Below are 13,625 nucleotides of genomic sequence, written 5' to 3'. Positions count from 1 at the left end.
TGACATCTGCTGTGGACCTGTTGCACCAGTGGACAAATGAGTACAGATCCGAGTTGCTTTTCAGTCAGGAGTTAACATGTTTCATCACCAACCTCCCAAAGCACTTCATCACTGCGGATTTAAGTGCCACTGGGTGATAATCACTGAGGCAGGTCACCATGCTGTTCTTGGGCACCAGTACAATTGAAGCCTGCTCAAAGCAGGTGGGTAAAACACACTGCCAAAACAAGAGGTTAAAGATCTCAGTGAACTCTCCAGCCAGTAGATCAGCACAGCTCTTTAGTTCTTGGCCAGGTACCCCATCTGGGCCGGATGCTTTACGTGGGTTCACCCTCCTGAAGGCTGCTCGCATGTCGGCCTCGGAGACTGAAATTGTAGGATCATCGGGGTCTATGGGAGTCCATGACCAGGTTTTGATGGTTAAAGTGAGCATAGGTAACATTGAACTCTACTGGAAGCAAATGCCTGCTGTTGCTTATGCCATTTGATTTAACCTTATAAGAGGTGATAGTATTCAAGCCCTGTCACAACTGTCGAGCATCCTTTGTTGATTCAAGTTTAGTCCAGAGTTGCCAATTTCCCATGTGATGACTTTCTGCTATTGTACCTGGACCTCTTGTAACTTTCTTAACCACAAAGTTATCTGCAGATGCTGGGATCAAAGCAACACGTACAACATGCTGGAGGAACTCAGCAGGTCGGGCAGCATCCGTGGAAAAGAACAGTCAACGTTTCAGGCCGAAACTCTTCATCAGGACTGAAGATGGAGGGGGCAGGGGCCCTATAAAGAAGGTAGGGGGAGGGTGGGAAGGAGAAGGCTGGTAGGTGTCAGGTGAAAAACCAGTAAGGGGAAAGATAAAGGGGTGGGGAGGGGAAGCAGGGAGGGGATAGGCAGGAAAGGTGAAGAAGGAATAGGGGAAAGTACAATGGGTAGTAGAAAGAGGCAGAACCATGAGAGAGGTGATGGGAAGCTGGGGGAGGGGGCAGAGGGAAACTGGGATGGGGGAAGGGAGGGGGAGGGAATTACCAGAAGTTGGAGAATTCAATGTTCAGGTTTCTTGTCACTAGAACTGAATGCCTCTGATCTGGTTCTCAGCAGATTTGCAGATCTTGTGGTTCACACAGGGCTTCTTGTTGTGGAAATCGCTGAGCAATTTTGTGGGGACGCACTCATCTATAGCTGTTTTAATAAAACCTAGTTACAACCATGATACATTCATTCAGATCCACAGATGAGTCCTTGAATACAGCCCGGTCCATCGTCTCAATGCAATCCTCTGCCTCTCCGGCTCTTTAGCCTCTGCCTGTATGCCAGTATTAAGCAGTATCTCAAGCATTTGGTCGGCTACTGTTGGTATGTAAGCTGTGGTCTGGATTATGGATGAGAACTTCCCAGATAAATGGAATGGATGACATTTGACCATTAGGTGTTCAAGACCAGGGGAAACACAAGTTCAACAAAACCGCCACATCGGAGCACCACCTAGAGCTTATCATGAAACACACACTCCACTTCTGCCTTTCCCGAATCAACAGTTTGCTCCACGCGGTAAATGGAAAAGCCTTCCAGTTTTACCACTGTATCTGGTGTGTTGGGAAACAGCCAAGTTTTGCTCAGACATAGAATAAAACAGTTCCTCATTTCTCTCCAATACAGCAATCTTGTCATTAGGTCCCCCGGCTGGAAACACCTGGCTTAGAGGAAAATTACATGCTGCAGATTGCAGTGAAAGTAATTTGAAAGAAGTAATTTTAAAAGTATATTTTGAAATTCACCTGCCCCATCATTGAAATAATCCCACAACCAATGGACTAATTTTCAAGGTCTCTTCATCACATGTTCTGATACTTATTGCTTATTTGTTTATTTTTTTGTATTTGCACAGTTTGTCGTCTTTGGCACATTGGTTGAATATCAAAGTTGGTGTGGTCTTTTATTGATTCTGTTATGATTATTATTCTATAGATTTATTGAGTATGCCCACAAGAAAATGAATTTCAGGGTTCTATATAGTGACATATATGTCCTTTGATAATCAATTTACTTTGAAGTTTGAAGAGTCCTTGAAAGTGAGTCCATAGATTATGGGAACAGGTCTGAAATGAGATGAGAGAAGTTATCCCCGTTGGTTCAAGAGCCTGATGGTTGAGGGGTAATAACTATTCCTGAACCTGGTGGTGCGGGTCCTGGGGCTCCGGAACCTTCTTCCTGATGACAGCACAAGAGAGCATGGCCTCGATAGTGGGGGTCCTGATGGTGGATGCAGATTTTCCTCACAACTTTCCATGGGAATGTATTCAATGGTAGGGAGGGCTCTACCCCCGACTGGCCGGGCCGTATACACTACTTTTGTGGGATTTTACATTCACGGGCAATGGTGTTTCCATACTGGGCCACGATGCGGCTAGTCAATACACACTCCACCACATATCCACAGCAGTTTGTCAAAGTTTTAGGATGCCATGCCAAATCTTCTCCAATTTCTAAGGAAGTAGGCAGGCTGCTGTGCTTTCTTCGCAATGGCATCTAGGTGTTGGATTCTTTGAAAAGATCACACTGAGAGGCTACTGTGTAGCCTCTTCCCTCGGTGGAGTGGGACAAGCAATCCATAAACAGAGTGGGTGGGATCCTTCATGATTTTCTGGCAATTTTCCATTCATTGACACTTGGATACCAGGATCAGGAGATGCTGTGACCAGGCATCAACATGATGCTTTTTAAATTGTTGTCTCATCACTGAACCCTGTGCTTTTTGGGGGATTAGTACAAAAGTCATTAACTTCAGCATAAAAGATACCAACTATGCCTGCAGCAGAGGCAATTGGTTCACTAAGCGTATGAATTCAAGGCAATGTATAGGATAGAGGGCGGCTGTGCAAACGTTTAAGTTTATTGTCATGGACATGCAAAAGCAGCAGAGTGGTGTAGTTGTTAGCATAATGCTTTACAATGCCAGCGGTAAGGTCGGGATTCAATTCCCACCGCTGTTTGTAAGGAGTTTGTATGGCTCCCCAATGACCGTGTGAGTATCCTTTGAGTGCTCCAGTTTCCTTCAATTCCGCATGTCCAAGTCTGAATCCGAGTCCAGTGGAGGATGGAGGCAGAAGAAAATGGGCTGTCTTGGTAGAACCATAGAACATTACAGCACAGAAACAGGTCTTTTGGCCCTTCTCGGCTGTGCCGAACCATTTTTCTGCCTAGTCCCACTGACCTGCACCTGGACCATATCCCTCCATACACCTCTCATCCATGTACCTGTCCAAGGTTTTCTTAAATGTTAAAAGTGAGCCCACATTTACCACTTCATCTGGCAGCTCATTCCACACTCCCACTAGTCTCTGTGTGAAGAAGCCCACACTAATATTCCCTTCACCCGTAACCCATGTCGTCTGTTTATTTTTCTCCCCTAGCCTCAGTGGAAAAGGCCTGCTTGCATTCACTCTATCTATACCCATCATAATTTTATATACGTACCTCTATCAAATCTCTCCTCATTCTTCTACGCTCCAGGGAATAAATTCCTAACCTATTCAACCTTTCTCTGTAACTGAGTTTCTCAAGTCTCGGAAACATCCTTGTAAACCTTCTCTGCACTCTTTCAACCTTATTTATATCCTTCCTGTAATTTGGTGACCAAAACTGCACACAATACTCCAAATTCGGCCTTATACAACCTCACCATAACATTCCAACTCTTATACTAAATACTTTGATTTATAAAGGCCAATGTACCAAAAGCTCTCTTTACGACCCTACCTGTGATGCCAATTTTAGGGAACTTTGTGTCTGTATTCCCACATTCCTCTGTTCTACTGCACTCCTCAGTATGGTGTTCAATGATTCTGCATATGATGTGGATGGGAAGGCAGAATGGGACTTGTTTTGCTATTGTTGTGTTCTGTTTTGATATGCTAAGCATTGTGGGCATGCCATGTTGGCGCCAGAATGTGTGGCGACACTTGCGGGCTGCCCCCAGCACATCCTTGGGTGTGTTGGCAATGCAAATTATGGAATGCGGAAGACTGAGGGGAAATTTGATAGAAGTATACAAAATTCTGAGGGTATAGGTAAGATAAATGCAAGCAGGGTTTTTTCACTCGAGGTCATGGGTTAAGGGTGGATGGTGAAAAGTTTAAGGGGAAAGATGAGGAACTCCTTCATGCAGACGGTCGTGAGAGTGTGGAACGAGCTGTCAGCTGAAGTGGTGCATGCGAGCTTGATTTAAATGTTTAAGAGAAGTTTGGATAGATACATGGATGGCAGGGGTATGGAGGGCTATGGTCCTGGTGCGGGTCGATGGGAGTAGACAGTTTAAGTGGCTCAGCACTGTCGAGATGCACTGATGGGCCTGTTTCTGTGCTGTATTTTTCTATAACTCTATGACTTCTAAATTGAGGAAAGAGAGTGGATCCCTCAGAATTTACAAATCCATATTCCATTTATCGTACAATCTTCAGTCACAAAGGCAGAGTTTACTTCTTCCTGTTTCTCCACCCAGAATACCATACCATTCACAATCACCTTGCTGAACACGTTCCATAATCATGCACAGTCCTGCTGTGGGAGAGATACAGTTGGAAGTGTCGGCAGAAATGTTTTCTACATTTATTTGTGACTGTGAGTAGAGCGATTATTAACAGCTTGGATGCCCCGCAGAATGAAATCTCTAATTAACATATTTATCTACTGGTGAAGGATATGTGAATGCATATTTCTGGAAGTGTACTCAGGGGACAGTTCGCTAAATCAAAAAAAGAACGCTTCAATTCCTGGGGAAAAAAATAAGTTGAGGTTTGTAATTTGTTCAATTTTCAATTCCCAAGTCTCTCTGCTTATTCTAGATGAGTGCTAACACCACAGAATGATTTTGCAGAAACTGATATGCATCTCATTCCCAAGCAGTAGGATTTTCCCCTCCAAAAGTTGTCCTCACTAATAACACGTACAGTAGAGTGCAAAAGCTTCATGCACACAGACATATTTTATATATGTGTGTATGTGTACAGCAAGTGTGCCTATGACTTTTGCCCTCTACTGTATTTGTCAATGTGGAGCCGAGAGCAAATTTGTAAACTTGGCGGGAGCAAAGGATGTTGGGAATAGTGAGGGGGAATAGGGAGGGGTGAGGGACAGGTGGCAGAGATGGAGTGCCAGAAATGGGGCGGGGGATTTTGTGAGTGTGCAGACACACCCATGCCTGAGACACCAGGCAAGGTCATTTGATTCCAAACAATTGGTTTATTGATTACAGAAAGTCCCTCTGGTGCTTCCTACTCCCTCCCCTCTTCCTTCCCCTTTTCCCAACCATGATTCCCCTCTGCCTTCCCCTTCCCACTCTCAGTAGAGTGCAATACATAAATGACTGCAGTACTGTGCAAAATGCTGGAGGAACTCAGCAAGTCAGGCAGCATCTATGGCGAGGAATACACAGTCAACATTTTGAGCTGAGACCCTTTATCAGGACTGGAAAGAAAGGTGGAAGAAGCCAGTATAAGAAGGAGGGAAAGGGATACAAGCTAAATGATAGGTGAAGTCAAATGAGGGGGAAGGTGGGTGGCGGAGGGGGGGTGAAGTGAGAAGCTGTGAGGTGATTGGTGGAAAAGGTAAACAGCTGAAGGAGAAGGAATCTGATAGGAGAGGAGAGTGGACAATGGGAGAAAGAGAGAGGCGCCAGAGGGAGATGATAGGAGAAGAGGTAAGAGGGGAGTCAGAATGGGGAAGAGAAGAAGGAGGGGAAGGAAGAAAAATTACCGGAAGTTAGAGAAATTGATCGCGTCATCGTGTTGCTCCTCCAGCCTGAGAGTGGCCTTATCATATCAATAGAGAAAGTAGGGACTGAGGTACCTCTCTGACTGTAGATGGGCATCTCATCCAGCATGGCTCTGTCGGGCCAAAAGGTCTCTGCCAGAACTTAACGCCTCTATGAGCCAAATCCTTCAGCTGTAACCTTTCTGAGACTCAGTAGTTTTAAGGGAAGTTTACAGCTACAGCATTCACCTTGCACAACGGTGTTTTCCCCTTGGGCTGGCATTGCTGGTGCAGAAAGTGCCTGATGAGGACTAATGGGAGCTTCATTTAGATTTCAGTGCATGAACGGGGACATTCAAAACCCATTAGTGGAAGTCAGGTTGTGCACGACATTGCATCCAAATCATACAGCAGTGAAATGGGGTGGACAAGCTTTTCGAGGTAATGGTAATTCTATGGACTGGTCGGTGGATGAACATAATCATTGTAACACAAATAATCTTAAAAGCATTTTTTCTTTCATTTATTTATTACTTCCAAATGCGGTCCTGAGTGGAATCAGTTGGCACGGTGCAGACTTGCATAACCATATCTGAGAGCACTAGGCACTGCAACCAGGGTCCCCCAGACCGAGTGGCATCCTTCTAAACGTTCTCTGCACTCTTTCATCCTTGTTCACATCTTTTCTGTAGGTAGGTGACCAAAACTGTACAGAATACTCCAAATTAGGCATAACTACAATCAGTCAACCGCAATATCATCCAGATCGTTGATACAGATGACAAATAGCAAAAGGCCCAGCACTGATCCCTACGGCACAGGCCTCCAGTCAGAGTGGCAACTCTATGAGACCACTCTCTGACTTCTCCCACAGAACCAAGGTACAAGCCAATTTACTGCCTTACCCTCAGTGCTGAGTGACTGAACCTTCTTGGCCAGTGTCCCATTTGGGACAGTGCTTTACTAAATTCTATGCAGACAGCAACCATTGCCCTGCCTTCACCCACTTTCCAGGTAACTTCCTCAAAAAAACTCTAAGATTGGTTAGGTATGACCTGTACACGAAGCCATGCTGACTACCCTTAATCAGTCCATGTCTATCCAAATATTTGTACATCTGGTCCCATCGGACACCTTACAATAACTCCCACAACTGATGTCAGTCTCACTGGTCTATAACTTCCTGGTTTCTGTTTAGAGCTTTATTTAAAAACAGCTGAACAACATTGGCTATTCTCCAATCCTCTAGTACCTCTCTTGTCTCTAAAGATGTTTTAAATATCTGTACTAGGGCCCCTGCAATTGCTGCCCATGCCTCCCATAGCGTGGAAGGGAACACCTTGTCAGGCCCTGGGGACTTGTCCGTCCTGACTTGCCTCAGGGTAGCAAACACCACCTCCTCCATAAACTGTACAGGGTCCATGAAGTTGATGCCACTTTGCCTCACTTCGATAGGCTCTGTGTCCGTCTCCTGAGAAAATACAGATGCAAAGAATGCATTTAAGACCTCCCTCATCTGTTTTGGGTCCACATATGGATTACCATTCAGAGGACCAATTTTGTTCCTGGCAATCCTTTTGTTCTTTACATACCTGTAGAATCCTTTAAAATTAACTTCTACCTTGTCTGCTAGAGCAACATCATGCCTTCTTTTACCTTTCTGATTTCTTTCTTAAGTGTTTTCTTGCATTTCTTATACTCTATAAGCACCTCACTCATTCCTCCTTGCCATGCACCTCCCTTTTTCTTTAAACCAGGGCCTCAATACCTCTTGAAAACCAAGATTCCCTACACTTGTTATCTTTGCCTTTTATTCTGACAGGCACATGCAAACTTTGTACTCTCAAAATTTCATTTTTGGAGCCTCCCACTTTCCAAGTACACCTTTGCTAGAAAACAGCTATCCCACTCCTCACTTGGCAAATCATTTCTGATACAATCAAAATTGGCCTTTCTCCAATTTTACATTTCAAGCTGCAGATCAGACCTATCTCCTTGCAAACTTATTCTGAAACTAATGGCATTGTGGCCACTGGACGCAAAGTGTTGCCCTACACAAACTTCTGTCACCTGTCCTGTCTCATTCCCTAACGCTCTTTCATTGGGACTTCTACGTACTGAAGAAGGGAACTTTCCTGAACACATTTGACAAACTCTACCCCATCCAGCCCTTTTACAGTTTGGGATTCCCAGTCAATATGTGGAAAGTTAAAATCACCTCCTACAATGACCTTCTGTTTCCTGCAACTGTCTGTGATCTCTTTACAAACTTGTTCCCCTAAATCCCTCAGACTGTTGGGTGGTCTGTAATATGGCCCCATTAACGTGTTCATACCTTTCTTATTTCTCAGTTGCACCCATAGCGCCTCATTAGATGGAGCACTGCCGTGACTTTTTCTCTGACTAGTAATGCCTCCCCCCCCTTAAACTTTCCCACTCCGTCACGTCTAAAACAATGGAATCTCAGAGTATTGAGCTGCCAGTCCTGCCCCTCCTGCAACCAAGTTTCACTAATGGCTGCAGCATCATAATTCCAGGTGTTGATCCATGCCCTGAGCTCATCCACCTTTCCTACGATACCTGCATTGAAATATACACAGCTCAGGACACTAGTCGTACGATACTCAACCTTTTGATTCCTAACTTTGTCTGAGGTATTAATAATACTTCCCTCCAAAACCTCTCTACTAACTGTTCTGGCACTCTGGTTCCCATCCCCTGCAACTCTATAAACCACACCTTGCAGCATTAGCAAATACTTTATACTTTATTGTCGCCAAACAATTGATACTAGAACGTACAAGCATCATAGCAATATTTGATTCTGCGCTTCCCACTTCCTGGATTACAAATCGATAGTAAATACTAAAAATTTAAATTATAAATCATAAATAGAAAAGGGAAAGTAAGGTAGTGCAAAAAAAACCGAGAGGCAGGTCCGGATATTTGGAGGGTACGGCCCAGATCCAGGTCAGGATCCGTTCAGCAGTCTTATCACAGTTGGAAAGAAGTGCTTCCCAAATCTGGCCATATTAGTCTTCAAGCTCCTGAGCCTTCTCCCGGAGGGAAGAGGGACGAGAAGTGTGTTGGCTGGGTGGGTCGTGTCCTTGATTATCCTGGCAGCACTGCTCCGACAGCTTGCGGTATAAAGTGAGTCCAAGGACGGAAGATTGGTTTGTGTGATGTACTGCACCGTGTTCATGATCTTCTGCAGCTTCTTCCGGTCTTGGACAGGACAACTTCCATACCAGGTTGTGATGCACCCTAGAAGACTGCTTTCTACGGTGCATCTATAAAAATTAGTGAGGGTTTTAGGGGACAGGCCAAATTTCTTTAGTTTTCTCAGGAAGTAAAGGCGCTGGTGGGCCTTCTTGGCAGTGAACTCTGCTTGGTTGGCATCTTCCCACTAGGGTATTAGTCCCCTCCAGTTCAGGTAAAACTGTCCTTTCTGTACACATCCCACCTTTCCTGGAAGAGTGCCAATTTTGTGCCCTCCCTCCTACACTAACTCCTTAGCCTTGTATCATCTTTCTAGTTCTGGCCTCACTAGCATGTGGCACAGGTAGCAATCCTGAGATTACAACCTTAGAAGTCCTGCCCCTTAACTTAGCACCTAACTTCTGAGTAAAACCTCATCACTCGTCCTACCCATGCCATTGGTACCTCCAAGGACTATGATCTCTGGCTGCTCACCCTCTATTTAAGAATGCTGAGGACTTAATCCAAGACGTCCTGGGCCTGGCACACAGGAGGCAACAGATCATCCGGGAATCTCGTTCTCACTCACAGAACCTCCTGTCCGTTCCCCTAACTAACGAATCACCTCTCACCACAGTGTGCCTCTTCTCCCCCGCTTCCATTCTGAGTCACAGAGTCAGACTCAGTGCCAGAGACCCGACCACTGTAACTTTCCTCTTTTAGGTCAACCCCCCTTCCCCCCAACAGTATCCAAAGTGATGTACCTGTTGTTGAGGGGGATGGCCACAGGGGTACTCTGCACTGACTCAACCCCTTTCCCCTTCCTGACTGTCACCCAGTTTCCTGTGTCCTGCACCTTGGGTTTAACTCTCTCTCTATGTGCTCTATCATCCCTTCAGCCTCCCGAATGATCCAGAGTTCATCCAGATCCAGCTCCAACTGCTTAATATGAGTTGCTGGATGCACTTCTCACAATTGTAGTCATCAGGGACACTGGAGCTCTCCCCATCTTCCCACATCCAGCAAGAGGAGCATTCCACTATCCTGCCTGGCATCTCTGCTGTCCTAACTGAGCAGATATAAAGTTGTCTGACTGAAGCCTCTCTTCGTTAAAGCCTTTGGATTGGTCGCTGGTCGAAGCTCTAATGCTTGTATGTTCTCCCCGTGACCACATGCATTTCCTCTGGGTGCCCTGGCTTCCTCCCAAAGTCCAAAGTCGTACCAGTTGGTAGGTTAATTGGTTATTGTGAATTGTCCCATGATTAGGCTAGTATTAAATCGATGGATTGCTGGGCAGCGAGGCCTGACAGTCCAGAAGGGTCTGTTCTGTACCATATCTCAATATAAGTAGATTAATTGAACTCCAAACTCTGACACCCCAAGCTGTAATAGTGTCGTGCTAATAGCTTTGCTACTGGACTGATAATAACACAGAACGCTACAGCACAGTGCAGGCCCTCTGGCTCACTATGCTCTGCTGACTTTTAAACTACTCAAAGATCATTCTAACCATTCCACTTGCAATAATTTCAAATTGAATCAGATCTCACTGCATCTACTGTGAGAATTCAAATTTGGAGAACACTAGATGTGGTGAAAAGCGAGTGGACACACTCAGCTACTCGGTCAATATCAGTATAACTTTATTTGTCTTTATTTGTCAGGTCAAAGTCCTTTCATCAGAGGTGAAGGGTTTGAGTACTGAGTGTTTCTGGCATTTTTGATTTATTTTGATTTTTATTCACTCATTGAAATACACTCACTGGTGATTTTATTACGTACCCCTCTACAGCTCGTTAATACAAATATCTAATCAGCCAATCATGTTGCAGCTACTCGATGCATAAAACTTGCAGACAACGACAAAAGTTCCATTGCTATTCAGACCAAACATCAGAATGGGGAAGAAATGTGATCTCAGTGAGTTTGACTATGAAATGATTATTGGTGCCAAATGGAGTGGTTTGAGTATCTTAGAAGCTGCTGATCTCCTGGGATTTTCACACAGATAAACCAAAGTCACGCAGTGAGCAGCATTTCTGTGGGTGAAAACACTTTGTTGTTGAAAGAGGTCAGGGAAGAACTTCCAGACTGGTTCAAGATGACAGGAAGGTGACAGTAATAACTACATGTTACAACAGTGGTGTGCAGAAGAGCATCTCTCCATACACAACACATCAAACCTTGAAGTGGATGAACTACACCAGCAGAAGACCATAAATCCATAAGATATAGGAGTAGAATTGGGCCATTTGACCCATCTGAATGGCCACTCTCCGGCTAAAGAAATTCCACCTCGCCTCAGGTTTTTTGATTTTCTCTCCATTTAGGAAATAGTTTGTGCTCTTATTTCTTCTGCCAAAGTGCATGACTGTACACTTCCTGACATTGTACTCTATCTGCCACTTCTTCACCCATTCTCCTAACCCAAGTCCTTCTGCAGCCTCCCTACTTCAAAAACACTGCCTACCTTCGTGTACTTATCTTCATATCTTCCACAAACTCAGCCACAAAGCCATTAGCTCCATCATCCAAATCATTGAAATAGAATGTAAAAAGGAAGGGTCCCAACTCACACTCCTGTGGAACACCACTAGTCACCAGCCAACCAGAAAAGGCTCCCTTTATTCCCATTCTTTCCCTCATGCCAATCTAGCCACGACTTTATCCATGCTAGTATCTTTCCTGTAATACCATGGGCTCATTACATGTCAAGCAGGCTCATGTATGGAACCACGTCAAAGGCCATCTGAAAATCCAAGTACACAGCATTCGCTGATTCCCCCTTGACTGTCCTGCTTGTTATTTCTCCAAATAATTCCAACAGGTTTGCCAGGCAAGATTTTCCCTTAAGGAAACCATGTTGACAACAGTCTATTTTATCATGTGCCTCCAACTACCACAAAACCAAATCCTTAAGACAGGTATATGAAGGAATTTAAGGTGGGGGATTATATGGGAGGCAGGGTTTAAGGGTCGGCCCAACATTGTGGACCGAAGGGCCTGTACTGTGCTGTACTGTTCTATATTCTATGTTAACAATTGGCTCCAAAATCTTTCCCACCACAAAGGTCAGACTAACTGGCCTATAATTTCCTTTCTGCTGCAATGCTCTCTTCTTGAAGAGTGGAGAGACATTTGCAATTTTCCATTTCCCCAGAACCATGCCAGAAATAATTGATTCTTGAAAGATCATTACTAATGCCTGCACAATCACTTCAGCCACCTCTTTCAGAGCCCTGGGGTGTAGATCATCTAGTCCTGACTTATCTATGTTCAAACATTTCCGTTTCTCAAGTACCTTCTCCCTAGTAATGGCAACCTTACATACTTCTGCCCCCTGACGGTCTCGAACTTCCAGCATACTGCTAATATCTTCCACAGTGAAGACTGGTGCAAGATACTTATTCAGTTCATCTGCCATTTGCTTGTCCCCCATTACAACCTCTCCAGCGGTTCGATATCTACTCTCATGTCTCCTTTACTCTCTGTATATCTGAAGAAATTTTTAATATCCTCTATAACATTATTGGCTGGCTTATCTTCATATTCCATCTATTACATCTTTATGACTTTTCAGTTGCCTTCTGTTGGTATTTAAAAGCTTCTTAATCCTCTCACTTCCCACTAATCTTCTCTCTATTATATTCCCTCCCTTTGGCTTTTATGTTGGCTTTGACTTCCGTTGTTAGCCACTGTCACATCATTCTACCTTTAGAGTATTTTTTCTTCTTTGAGATGTACCTATCCTGCGTTTTCTGAATTGCTCCCAGAAACTCTAGCCATTGCTGCTGTGCCATCATCTCTGCTAGTGTCCCCTTCCAGTCAACTTGGCCGGCTCCTCTCTCGTGCCTCTGCAATTTCCTTTACTCCACTATAATTCTGATATATTTGACTTGATTTTCTCCTTCTCAAATTGCAGGATGAACCCTAAGCTTTCATGATCACTGGCCTCTGAGCGTTCCATAAGATGAAGGAGCAGAATTGGGCCATTCAGCCCATCAAGTCTGCTCTGCTTTTCCATCATGGCTGATTCCAGATCCCACTCAACTCCATGCACCTGCCTTCTCGCCATATTCTTTGATGTCCTGACTGATCAGGAAACTATATCAACTTCCGCTTTAAATATACCCACAGACTTGGCCTCCACTGCAGTCTGTGACAAAGCATTCCACAGATTCACTACTCTCTGGCTAAAAGAATTCCTCCTTACCTCTGATCTAAAAGATCGCCTTTCAATTTTGAAGTTGTGTCCTCTAGTTCTGGAAACAGCCTCACCACATCCACCTTATCTAGTCGGTAGGCCTCAATAAGATCTCCCCACATTCTTCTAATTTCCAGTGTGTACAGAACAAAGCTGCCAAACGTTCCTCGTGTGTTTACTCCTTCATTCCTGGAATCATCCTTGTGAATCTCCTTTGGACTCTCCAACGATAACACATCCTTTCTGAGATATGGGGACCAAGTGCGGTCTGACTAGTCTCTTTAAAAGCTTCAGCATTATCTCTTTGCTTTTATATTCTACTCCCCTTCAAATAAATGCCAACATTGCATTTGCCTTCTTTATCACAGACCCAACCTGTAAATCAATCTCTTGGGAGTTTTGCACAAGGACTCCTAAATTCCTCTGCACCTCTGATGTTTGAAACTTCTCTTCATTTAGATAATAGACTGCATT

The sequence above is a fragment of the Mobula hypostoma genome, chromosome 4, assembly GCF_963921235.1.
Source record: "Mobula hypostoma chromosome 4, sMobHyp1.1, whole genome shotgun sequence".
Classification (NCBI taxonomy): Eukaryota; Metazoa; Chordata; class Chondrichthyes; order Myliobatiformes; family Myliobatidae; genus Mobula; species Mobula hypostoma.
Note: the sequence above shows the minus strand (reverse complement) of the source record.